Source organism: Tachypleus tridentatus, chromosome 1 (assembly GCF_004210375.1).
Source record: "Tachypleus tridentatus isolate NWPU-2018 chromosome 1, ASM421037v1, whole genome shotgun sequence".
In the NCBI taxonomy this organism is placed as follows: Eukaryota; Metazoa; Arthropoda; class Merostomata; order Xiphosura; family Limulidae; genus Tachypleus; species Tachypleus tridentatus.
In genome coordinates this window covers 61,571,711-61,585,920 of record NC_134825.1, presented here as the reverse complement: position 1 = coordinate 61,585,920, position 14,210 = coordinate 61,571,711, and positions in this window count along the sequence as shown.

Genomic DNA, 14,210 nt, shown 5'->3' with positions numbered 1-14,210 from the left:
CTCTAAACTTCAAAACAATGTAGTCAGTTTTAACAGATGGTCATAACATGTGTTAAATAAGCATCCCTCTGTAACTGTAGTTTCTTTGTACTTCTGAATTATATCATAAATATTCTAACTTGCCTAAATTTTACTTGCTACTTTTCTTCTCTTTTGCGATAATTCCAAATACTCAAGTTGTTGATGATTTCCTGGATGATGATTTACCACTTGTTAAGTGAGCTGTTATTTTTCTTTTATGTGCAGTAGGATTCAACGTGAATTTGGCCTAAATCGAAGTTACTTGGATGAAATATGGGTTACATGTTTTTGCTGGCAAAATGTGCCAAAAGTCTTTCCAGTCAAAGATACAAAATATCGAAAGCAATGTATTATAAACACCACCCACAACACTGTTCCTTTCCTGGATTTGAAGTCTCTTGAAGAATCCTAATACGCAAATCTATCAAATTTCATCTTACAAAGTGCGAAAGTCATTGTTTTCAATTAAAGAAATTCATAAATAGACATTACAACAACTAAATCATTAATTATGTTAAACAAACTATAATCACAATTCTGATCAACAAAAATTCTTTGTTATCTCAGTTACTAATTTTAAACTCTTATTGCAAATATTTCTGTGGCCTATGTTATGAAGATGGGATGGCCTCTTATCCTTTATTTTCACTTGCCGTTTTATCACTGAAAATTGTCTCAAGAAGAAGTTAGAAATATTCAGCAGTTTGACATTCCACTGCAAATTTTTTTCTGAAACTGTCTCGATGAAAACCTTGGGTACTTCAACAAGATGACTAATTCCTACTCAAGTATCTTCTAAGTTAGCCAGTTGATCATACTCTCTCCGACGTACGCCTAAAGATTATTATAGCAGAATAATGGCGTCTTTTCAATTTCCAATAATACCCTTCTCATAGGTTTGTTTTATTTGTTTTAAATTTCGTGCAAAGCACAATGAAGGCTAGCTGTGCTAGCCGTCCCTAATTTAGCAGTGTAAGACTAGAGGGAAGGCAGCCAGTCAGTCATCACCACCCACTCTTGGGCTACTCTTTTATCAATGAATAGTGGGATTGACCGTTAAATTATAAACCCCACAGCTGAAAGAACGAGCATGTTTGGTGCGACGGGAATTTGAATCAGCGACCCTCAGATTACGAGTCGAACGCCTTAACCCACCTGGCCATGCCAAGCTTTTCACTGTCAGAAACAAATAAAAGAAACTTACCCGAAACTTAAAATATAAATAAATTTTAAAGTCGCTAAAATTAATTTCTATGAAAAGTGAATGAAACGAGAAAAAGTATTTCACTAAATCTAAGCCAGGCCCGAATAATGCGCCAGAAGTGTTTATTTGTTATTAAACAAAAAGATCACTAGTGAGTTTGGCACGCTGCATGCTGGTTTGGGTGGCTATAGCCGTCCTTTGTTTTAAAAAAAAGTTTCATTTTGTAATTATCACATTCAATTAGTTTGGAGAGAAAAACTGACAGAACGTTTTAACCTGTTTACAAACACTATTAATACAACTATATTTCAAAGCCTCTGAATTCCTGAATTGTATAAATAGACGAATTAAAAACGACCGATACATAAAGATTTAATATTTTAAATTATACTTTAAAAGTAAATTACAGAACCATAAGAGATAGTTCGAAATATGAAATGTAAATAGGTCTGATTCATTCAAGAACACAAGTCAAACATGTTCACAAGTAAAAACAATATTGAGAAGAATTTAACACTGATAGTGAAAGCTTAAGGTGAACAGATGTACAAGCAACTTCTTTTTTGTAGGTCGGTCTATCCCAATGTGTTGGTTATACTAGAGATGAATAAGATTTTCCTGAGCAAACAACAGACAAATTAGACCTGACATATATTGATGATTATGGCAATCAACTCGCAGTCTGAGGGTATCAATTTCAAATTCCTGTCACCGAACATGTAATGGTGAATCCTACTATTCGTTGATAAAAGAGTAGCCCAAAACATGGCGGGGGGTGTTATTGATTAGCAGCTTTCTTTCCACTCTATAACCGCTAAATACCAGACGACTTTGAGCATAATGCAAAACAAGCCAAACCAGGCTTGGGGAAGTATTAACTTTATTTATGACAACATGAAATCTTTAGCTTCACCATAACTTGGTTTGATTTCTAAGAACTCATGAGTGAAAGCAAAGGAAAATATGTCATAAGCATGCTACATCTGGAATTTTGAATATTCACAGAAAGCTACACAAGGGCTATTTGCGCTACCTGTCCCTGATTCTGAGCTAAAAGACTAAAGAGAAAACAGTCAGTGAAAAACGCTCATCACTGGCTCTTTTATTACTCTAATCCTATAATGGGAGTTGACCACTCTTACAACACGCCCACAGTCCCAAATTGTTCAGTTCTGTTTGTTGTTTTTTTATCGCTGCTACAGGAGGCGAATGATGCACCGTTGGACCCACAGTTTGGTTCGCTAACTACTAGGCCATTTCTGGCCCTTACCAAAAAATTCTAGAATGTTATATAGGTTGTTCCTGAACTTCAGACTTCAAATGAAAGAGACATGTCTAAGAACATTGTATAACGAGTTCGAAGCTAGTTACAAGCTCAAAACTAACTGGTTTAATTTAAACGCAAAAGCTATGTTAAAAGAAAAGAGATAATGTATAAATAAAAATAGATTCATATAATATGGTTAATGCTATAACTTGGCAGAGCGAGCGAGAAGCTGCACCGGACACTAAACGATGAGGGGCAGAAATAAACTGACCAAAATAGATTATTATGGCACTTGGAAAGGAGAGAAAAGGGTCTGTACTGAATTCACTGTTAAGTTTATGAAGTCTATACATTACACTTAAGTATTTTCTTCAGCTTTGGTTTACTAATCGATTATGAAAAAGGGCTGGACTAGTCCTGTTGGTTTCAAAATATTTGTTACAATTAAACCTGATCAAGAATCACATCTAAAAAACAGATTTTTTGTCACATTTCTTAGATTTCAAAGAAAGTCACCTTTGCTTGGAAACTATATTTTGAGCCTTGCTTCGTATATCAGCGTTATTTTACAATGAATATTTGATATGCACTTGTATCGTGGGGCAATTATATGATGGACATAATTTTTTTAGTTAGAAAAAGTAATATTCCTTTTCAACGTATATTGATATGGTATATGTGAGTGTGTACGTCAAGCTGTGATTAAACTGGGATTTTGAAAGAAGTGAAACTAATCCTTTTTGCGATATACTTTGAGATTCCAATCAGAAGACCAGGAAAGCTGATGGCTTGAATCCTCAAGGGGTGGAACATCGTTTCGAATCGTTCCCCCCCAATTTAACCCCTACCGTTGGCAAGCATAGTAATTTACTGAATTATTTCCTTTAAATACATAATAGCAGCTTGTTTGCATAACATCGTTCACATGCAACCTGGTTAAAGTATATAATTGTTGTAATTTTCTTGAATACAACTTTATGTTCTTCAGTAGTGCTGAATTTGATACTGCTGCTTTCAGTGGTGTAAGAAAAATACACGACCGTATAACATACGCATAATCCGTACTGGCACTTCAGTAAATATCACACAAAAAATACTGACGAAAGTAGAATATCTTTGGTGCGGATTAGAAGACTGAAGTATGATTTACAACCATGAAATAATTTATAAATGGAGCATTATGTAAATGTGCGGTTAAGAACGCTTTGGGAAGTTTCAATTTTCGGAAGGAAGCTACGAAACAGCCCATTTACCATCCACATACATTCTTGCATTGTACCCCTAATGATAATACACGACATGGGGTATTCGTAAAGTTTCACGATGCTAAAACGTCACAAGTTGAGTGATGACAGATTCAGTCAGTCTTAAACTTGTAACACAATTAGTCATGTCCTCGCACATATCCAAACATAATAAACATTAAACTGCCTGATTGTTGAAGTAAGGATTTAGTTGCAGTATAAATACATAGCGGAAGTATTTTAGTAACCGCTCCAAGCTAATTGTAGTAGATTATAAGGTGGCTTTTCAAGCTGTTTACATAAATAAGTTTATCTCTAATACACGTATACGCTATAGTATATTTTATCTCTTTTCCATGGAAAAACAAAATCAATGAAATATATCTTTCATTGTACATTTAGAACACATATGTACATTTAGAACATTTAGCTTAGAGTTCAAACCATATATACCGACTATAGCAAACATTGTTTCCATAATAAACAACCAAACACAGAACTACTTACATTCATAAATTACATCTTGTTTGTCAAACAGAACCTCATACTTTGTATCAAGCTGGATATGTAACAAGTGTAATATTACAAATCTGTGGCTGATTTGAGGTTGTGTGGGCCCAGGGACTTTTGTTTGTCTTTGAATGTTGCGCAAAGCTACACGAGGGCCATCTGCGCTAGCTGTCCCTAATTTAGCAGTGTAAGACTGAAAGGAAGGCAGCTAGTCATCACCACCCACCGCCAGCTCTCGGACTACTCTTTTACAAACGAATAGTGGCATTGACCGTCACATGATAACGCCCTCACGGCTAAAAGGGCAAGTGTGTTTGGTGTGACGAGGATTCGAACCCGCGACTCTCGGATTACGAGTCTAGTGCCTTAATAATCTGGTCACACTGGTTCTAGGCCCAGGGGCTAATACGTTTTGTGGGCTGTACATCCCACGTAATTTTACATAGAATAAAATTATCAGTGGGCCTCCATTAAGACCATGGACCCTAGAGCTGAGCCCCTTCTAACCCCTACCGAAGTACGCCATTGTTACAAATTACATCAAGGGTTTACAAGAGATAAATTCAGTAATATAAAAGAATAAAGAAAAATAAAAAAACACAAAGCCAAAATATTAAAATGTATACTCAAAATTAGAACTTTCATTCGCAATAAAATAAAGAAATATACAGTTTGTCAAGAATATACAAAAGATATAAATCTCAAATTAAAACTTCTGCAGTGATGTTGTTAGGGATATCCCATCCGCCAGATATACAGATGAATAACGAAACAGATTACAAGGAAAATTCAGTATTAATGAGGTACTGAATCCTTTAATCGAGAACGCCCCCAAACCTTCTACCATTTACCGTCCCTACAGTTGTGGTAGGGTAGTCAACTCTAAAAATCATTAAACAATATTAAATATCATAGCATAAATTGTTTTGTTGCTAAAAACGACGCGTGATTTCTACATTTACCTATTATACAATCTTTATCCTTTAAACCGAGCTAATTGAAGAGTTTTGTTATTAAAACTGTATTTAGTTTACACATTTATAAAACTCCCATCACCAAACCACACACAGTTATTACAAAACTATCAGAAATCCACAAAACAGTTTCGGTCAGATTAGTATATTTCTTTGCAACAGTACTTCCTTAAATGCAGTATTTCGAAAACAATTAAAAATAATTCTTATCACAGACACCGAAATTTATATGTCCACTAGTACCAAAGTAAAAATTACACAAATATTACAAACGACAATGGAATCTCTTTGGCGTGGGCTTGGTGACTGTAGCTCGACTCATAACCATGAAAAAAGTTATAAATGGAACGTCAATAACTTGTTTATCGAGCTTTGTATTAAGCTAGATGTATAACAAGTCTAATATTATAATTTACGTCAAGAGTAAACAGGTGCTAAATCTCCCTGAAACATAAAATACTCCATTCATTTAAAATACAGAACTTTATTAAAAGGTTGTTGAAAATGCGCTATCGGTACATTTCATGTTATTATAGTTTTTTGTTTAGTTAAGCCTTTATTAAGTAAGACCTGTATTTGATAGAGATAAATTAACCCTACATCTTATGTATGACTTTTACTTTAGTTTAGTTACGGTTGAACTTTACGGTACTTAGAGCCAGGTGTGTAAAGGCGTTTGACTCCTAATCTGAGTGACTCGGATTCGAATCAACGTCGCACCAAACATGCTCGCCCTTTCAGCTGTGGGGACGTTATAATTGTATCGGTCAATCCCACTATTCCTTGGTAAAAGAGTAGCCCAAGAGTTGGCGGTGGGTGTTGATGACCAGCTGCCCTACCTCTAGTCCTGCACTGCTAAATTAGAGAGAGCTAGCGCAGATAGCCCTCGAGTAGTTTTGCTCGAAATTCAAAAACAAACAAACAAACGTCGCTCTGATCCAAGTTCTATTCAATATATTAGAGACGGATCAAAATTATTAATACAAGTCTGTCATCAGTATAACAACAAATAAAAGCGAATGAACAAGATTTTATTGGTTTTTAAAAGGTAGTTACATAAAAGTGCAGGTACAAATTAGCCATATTTGAGGAAGATTGTCTTCCATAGTAATAAATGCTTGTTAAATACTTGTTCGTTAAAAATATATATAATTAGTAAACACAAAAAGTAAGTTTATTTTTGCACTAATTTTTAATTATTTTGTATTTAGAAATTACCATTTCTCTGTCTAGAAATTCATCAATTAAATTGTTAAAAATTCTATTCAAATCTGTTAAATCTATTTTAGTGTGTAAAGTAGTAAAATCGCATGTAAAAATAGAAATGGCTGATTTAAAATAATTTAAAGTAGTTAAATGTTTGCAAAAGTGTTTTTAATATTGTTCATAGTAAACCATTATTAATAATGCAGATCGTTTTCTGACCAGAATATTATTTTATTAAACAAATAACCTAGAATTTTATTTAAAATAATAATTGTTGTTTGTTTTCGAATTTCGCGCAAAGCCACTCGAGGGCTCTCTGCGCTAGCCGTCCCCAATTTTGCGGTTTAAGACCAGAGGGAAGTCTTCACCATCTACCGCCAACTCTTGGGCTACTCTTTTACCAACGAATAGTGGGATTGACCATAACATTATAACGCCCTCACGGCTGAAAAGGCGAGCATGTTTGGTGCGACGGGGATGCGAACCCACGACCCTCCGATTACGAGTCGCAAGCCTTGACCCACCTGGCCATGTCGGGCTTAAATATAATAGAGATCGGTTTATTGATACTATTTATTGAATTAGTAATAAACATAAATTCAATAGGCGTTTTATTTCGGAACTGCAAACAAAAATGGTAAGTTTAAATATGTAGAAATCAATATTTATAACCCATTTGTATATGAATTGCTGTAGATTAGTTATAACAGCTTTCTTATCTAATGTACATTTTGGAAATATTTTAATCATATTAATTTAAGTAATTATAATAAGTTTATTTTTTGCATATAAGTCTAAATTAAAACAAGCTATGTCAGTTTTGAATAGCAAATTTTTTTGAATCCCTCTAATTTTACTTTCAAAAGTATAAAGTGCAATTCTATTTTGTAATCCAACAAATATAACACATAATCTTATGAAGTCGTCCTTTTATCGGGTTATGAACTTAAAAAAAAGTGGGATAAATGCGATGATAAATAACACAAAATCTTACCTTTAACAATATTTATTTATAACATAACATGTTATTACAGTATTCATTGTTACCTCCACAAAAGATTTGTATAAGCTGTAATAACTTACTATATATCTACTTAAACACAAACAAAATAATTCATCTAATACGGCACTTTCTTCAGTTTCTAAAAAGGTTTAAACTGCTTTTCAATTAGAATGTTTTCTTCGTGTTTAAAAAGAACAGAACCTTTTCTTCTTTAACTCTTTCTTGAGCTATGGAAAAGAATTCAAAGAATTTTTCCATGACGCTTTCTTCGGCTACTACAAAGAGTTAAACCGCTTTTGCATTAGATAATTTAATCGATTTTAAGTTTTAACTCATTCTTCAGTGTATTTTTAGATTTTAAAAACATTCAAAACAGTTTTTCATAAAACGTGTTTTAGATTTAGGCATTTTCTTCGTAAGAAATCTTTATATGATTTTCCCAAAATTTAAACATTTCTCTATCAAAACAATTTCTTTCGATATTAGAATATTTATTCGCTTCTCTAATACAATACTCTCTTCAGTGAGCCGATTCTTCAGTAAAAAAAACCAAAAAAACGTTTCTTTAACATACACCACTGCTTCCTTCTAATGAAGTCTTCAGATAATTCAGAAACAAGTTTTAGTTTTTACAATAAAATTCCAGCGTAGGCCTAATATGGCGGGGGTTGTTAAGGCACTCGACTCATAACCTGAGGGTCGCAGGTTTGAATCCCCGTCACACCAAAGATGATCGCCGTTTCAGCCGTGGGATCGTTATATGTGACAGTCAATCCCACTATTCATTGGTAAAAGAGTAGCCAAGAGTTGCGGTGGGTGGTGATGACTAGCTGTTTTCTCTGGTCTTGCAATGGCAAATTAGGAACGGCTAGCGCAGATAGCCTTCGTATATCTTTGCGCAAAATTCAAAAGAAACTAAACCTAGCGAAAGATACAACTAAAAATTAAAAACAGCTTTTCCATTGCAATAGAATATTAAGTTTTTAGAAAGACTTACATTTCTCGCCAGAGCCTTTCCTCAGTTTCTCATGGTATTTCTTTATTCTTCTTACGAAGATTCAGATTACTTGTCGATTAGAACACTTCCTTGAGATGTTAATTAGATTAAAGTCCCTCGCTGGTACAGCGGTAAGTCTACAGATTTACAACTCTAAAATCAGTGGTTCGATTCCTCCCGGCTGATTCATCAGGTAGCCTGATGCTGCTTTGCTATAAGAAAAAAAAACACAAACAATAAAATGAAAATCGCTTTTCTATCAAAACACTTTTTTCACCTATTAAAAAATGTGGTACGTTTATTCATTTTAGCTTTTCTACAGTTTTTAAAAAGATTGTAACTGAATGTATATTATAATGCTTTCTTCTAGTACTAAGGAAACTTAAATTCCTTCAGCAGAATGTTTTAACAGTTGATTAAAAAAACGTAACCGCCTCAGCATTATTACAATTTACTGAACTGTTCAAACGATACTAAAAGATTTTTCATCCGAATACTTCGTTTCGATTTTAAAAATAGTTAAATATCATTATAATCTAGAGCACTTTCTTCAGTTTAAAAAAATATTTAAAGCTTCTGAATTCAAACACCTTTTCAATTTCTAAGATCCCAATCGCTTCTCTATTAGAAAGTTTTAGAAACGCTCCATTACAACGTTTTCTTCACCTAATAAGAACACTTGACTTGCTTGTACATTAATGCACTTTCTCAGTTTATAGAAAACATTTAATAAACTTCTGAATTAGATCATTTCCTTCAACCATTAAAATCAATTAAACTGCTTCTTCATTAGAACAATTTTTTCGAGATTTAAGATTTAAATAACTCCTTCTGTGGAAGGAACTTTTTAAACAATTATTATGACTATCTGGAAAAAATTTGAAGTAACAATTGTAGGACAATGTTAGATAATATTTTCCTTCCTTACTTCTTTTATTATTAAATCCCTAATGACCTCATTAGATGAGAATTGCATACCCTGCTTTGTGGATAGTAATAATCGACTCAACCGATTTGAATTAAAAACCGAAAGACTATAAAAAAAGTGGAAAAGTGACATATTTCAGGGTATTTATCGGACAAAAATTCTAAAATAAAATACCCCATGTACATCGTCGAACAGGTTTCAGTTTCAGTGCCAAAAATTACAATAATCGAAGCAGCCGACTCTGTATGATACATTCTCTCACTCCCTTTCTCACATACACACATAATGAAACGTCTTTATAACAAGATGTAAACCGTATATTTATTAAAATAGTTAAGACAAGTTAATTCTCTTTTCTTCATGTTTCAACTGGTTTAAATTGCTTCTCCAATGCAACGCTATTGACCTGTTAAGAATATTTAAACCGTTTAGCCATTAAAATGCTTTCTTCAGCTTTTAAAAAGACTTAAAACGCTTATTCATTAGAAACATTTATTGAAACTTTCTTGTCATGTTAAGGTTTTTAATTCGCATCTTTTTTTAACATTTTTTTTCCAGTTAACAAAAATGAGACCGCTTTTCCATTATAACATTTTGTTGTGCTTTTAAAGATATTTAAACTAACTCTTTGTTAAAAGCCCTTCTTCGACTGGTAATAAGATTAGAAACGTTTTTGTGTGCAGTACTTTTTATCTTTAAAAAACAGTTTATTTAATTGTTAAGATTTCAATCGTTTCTTTTTTGCAGTAAAATATTTAAATTCTTCGTCATTCATAACATGATGTAAATATCTTCAGTTTCTTCAGCATTCAAAATTGTTTGAATCTGTTCTCCATTAAAAAATTATTTTAAAATTATTTAAATTGTATTTTCATGTTCTGACTCTTTCTTCAGCTACTGAAGAGACTTATGCTATTTCTTCATTAGACACTTCTCTCTAACAGTCTAACTAGTTACAAGTCTAGAGTAAACGTCTTTTTCTGTATACTGCTTTTTAATTTTAAAGAACATCTTGAGAAATAATTTTTTTTGCATTTACTATTTCTTAACTCGTTTACAAAACTAAAGCAACTTGTTACCAGGACGCCGTCACACCAAACATGCTCGCCCTTTCAGCCGTGGTGGCGTTATAATGGCACGGTCAATCCCACTATTTCTTGGTAAAAGAGTAGCCCAAGGGTTGGACATAAGGTGGTGATGACTAGCTGCCTTCCCTCTAGTCTTGCACTGTTAAATTAGGGACGGCTAGCGCAGATAGTCCTTGAGTAGCTTTGCGCGAAGTTCAAAACAAACATACTAGGACACATTGTATAAGATGGCTATATGTTCACCCAATTAGAAAAGGTCTGTGTGAAATATTCCGTTTTATGGAATATTCAGCATAACGAGGTGTTGGAAGAATGAGGTGTTTGGAATGTTAACAATGAGACAGTTAACGAACATAACTAAATGTTCTAATTAAGTAAGAGAGAAAATCATTCGAATTTTGAAAACTGTCCTGAACGTATGTAACTGTGGATACTTTTTTATATTAAATTATGAAAACTGTCCTGAACGTATGTAACTGTGGATACTTTATTATATTAAATTATGAAAACGTAAAACTTATGTCGCTAAAGCTATCACATCTCTACAGCTTGACATCAACGTGTTCAAACGGAAGAAAATAACATCGGTTGATACTGATAGAGGAACTTAACTGAAGCCATACGAGCTTGAAGAAAAATTGAAATTAAAGTAGCACTATAGCGGACATCTGGTAATTACACGAAAACATTGTACTTTATGGTCCTCTCTTTGACGCCATCCCTATACTTTCCAACCATCTTGGATCGTATGAATCCAGAAGTATTCTTGTTTTACGTGTCAGAGTAGATATAATACATTTATTCCGAGAAACACCAGATAACATGCTGTAAATATTTAGACCTGTTACTAAATTAGCTTATGATTAGACAGCTTTTAGGTAGCTCTGAACTAAAACTCCGAGAATTATGATATTTAACCAAAGCCACAAGAGGATAGAATATTGGACAGCTGCTTTCCACATATATACGAATATTAAAGTAAAGTGTGTTAAGTATAACAAAAACACTATGATTTATGTACCACTGTTTATAAGTTTTCCACTGTATAAAATACCCTGGGTCCGGTGGGTAAAGGCGTTCGACTCGTAATCCCAGGGCCGCGGGTTCGAATCCCCGTCGCACCAAACATGCTCGCACTTTCAGCCGTTGGGGCGTTATAATGTTACGGTCAATCCCACTACTTGTTGGTAAAAGTTGGCGGTTGGTGGTGATGACTAGCTGCCTTCTCTTTAGTCTTACACTGCAAAATTAGGGACGGCTAGCGCAGATAGCCCTCGTGTAGCTTTGCGCGAAGTTCAAAAACAAACAATAAAACACCAAGTCTATTTTCTTTATATATAATTATTTAAACTAATGTATAGCAGTGCCCTACATGTACTTTTGGTGTCAGTAACTATATCTCACGTCTGATGCATACGAGTGCATGCTATATTTGATATATACAATAACATGGTACAGTGATTAATAGTTTGTTGCATGTTATAAAAATTATTAAAGTAAAGAGAATGCTGTCGGGTTCATTATCTTTAAGAGAAGATCTAATTCAGTTCTTAGCTATAGCCCAATCAATAATATAGAAGGATATCAATGAGAAATAAAGATAGTTCTGTTAACATCACAGTATTTCAGGTCTAGCAACCAACGACAGCATCCAGCGAAGAATAGTTAAAAATAGTTTTATTTGGGCCTGTAGTAAGTTAAACACAAAGTCCCTAATAACGACTTTCTTTTAGTAATGTGGAACTAACAGCAAAAGTGGGTAAAAAGACTGAAGATCATGAATACCCCATTTTGTAAAGGAAAAGAAATAAGGGAGAAATTGGTGCAGTTCTGCTATGAAAATAGCTTGTATTTTATGAACGCACTAGTTCAACAGGATCTTAGACGTCTATACAATTGGACATCGTCAAAGTGATTGTATTTTGTGTACTAGAATGAAGATGGAAACCTCCTCATAATTACAAGAACTCAACCACTTAAAGGCTATCGAGAGCAGCCGTAATGATGGTGTAGGATGCAAAGAGAAAAGTATACCTATGAGAAAAAATACTGATAAAATACAAATAGAATTTAACGTAGAAGTTAAAACAATTTTAAGATTTTTCACAAACTGGAGAACATACAAGGCTGGATGAAATATGGCTGGAAGAAAAGGTAAGAGTAAAACAAAAAAACCATGAACATGTAAGAAAACCTTTTAGGCTCAGGCATGGCCAGGTGATTAAGGCACTCGACTCGTAATCCGAGGGTCACGGGTTCGAATCCTTGTCACACGAAACATGCTTGCACTTTCAGCCGTGGGGGCGTTATAATGTTACGGTCAATCCCATTATTCGTTGGTAAAAGAGTAGCCTGAATTTTGAATTTCGCGCAAAGCTACACGAGGGATACCTGCGCTAGCCATCCCTAATTTAGCATTGTAAGACTAGACGGAAGGCAGTTAGTCATCACCACCCACCGCTAACTCTTTGACTACTCTTCTACAAATGAATAGTGGGATTGAACGTCACAATATAATGCCCACGCAACTGAAAGGGCGAGCATGTTTGGTGTAACAGGGATTTGAACTCGCGACTCCATCTTTTTAACCACTTACCTTGCTTTGTCGGACAGGAAGAATGAACCACCTTCACAGTTGTTATAAAATGAATTTAAAAAGTTGTTAGCAATAACAAGATCCACTTATACGAAAGTGAACGTGCAAAATTGAAACCTCAGACAAAAACTAAATTTCACAAAAAATACGTTGTTCTGAAATAGTTCAGTTCTAAAATAAGTAAAATGGAAAAGATATATGGCATAGTTCTGATGGTAGGTGAGAATATTCAAAGGCGATGGAAAGTGTATTGGAAAACCTGTTATCTTCATCAAACTGTGAAGCATTAACTGAATTAAAATAACAACAGAAAGAAACCTCCAAGAAGGAAGAATTTGTGAAAACACCAAGCAAACTTAATAAATTAGACTGCTTTCATGTAATTCCTTCATAAACATTTTAAAACACCGTTAAAGAAAGTATAGCAGTGCCATGTAAGATTTGCAACAAAGTATGGCATGCAAGAGAATAAGCAGATAACTTGAAAAGGACAGTGTTTGTCGTCCTTCATCGAAAAAAAAGTTTAATTTGAAATAGTGTTCAAATTGCAGAAGTCTTTCCTTGAATAGTTACTTTGAAAATAAAATAATAGATACCATCAGAATAAGTAGGGCTAATTGCTTGATGAGGCATTAGAGATAGATGGTTCAAAAGTGCAAACAATTCAACCACTCATTATAAACGTTCTTCATCAATTCGCAATGCGTTTATTTGATCAAGCTTGTTTAGAATCTATACAGGGAACAGGGTTCAGCAGCTAGATTCAAATGCTTAATTTTCACCTAATTTCAACAATGTATATGGTGAGAAGATTATAAGAGAATCACTAGAAGATAAATCGGAATGGATTCAGATCAGTGGGCTAAACAAATTCAGATGCGCGAGCGACATCTCCGTCCCTGCAAACAGTTTCGAAGTACTTGAATGAATGTTGAAAAATCTGAATGACTGAAGCTGAGAAAAAGGCTGCTTAAGAACAGTAGAAAAACAAAAATGAGGTAATTGACAACCAGAGGTTAGATAAAGTACCTCAGATTGTAGATAGTGAAGTGATTGGAAGGGTAGAGTCCTTCAAATATCTGGAATAACTCAGCAAGAAAAGTAGTAACTGCAAATCATAAATAATGAAAAGGCTGAAGATTGTAAAAAATACTTTATCAGTCTGAAGACTT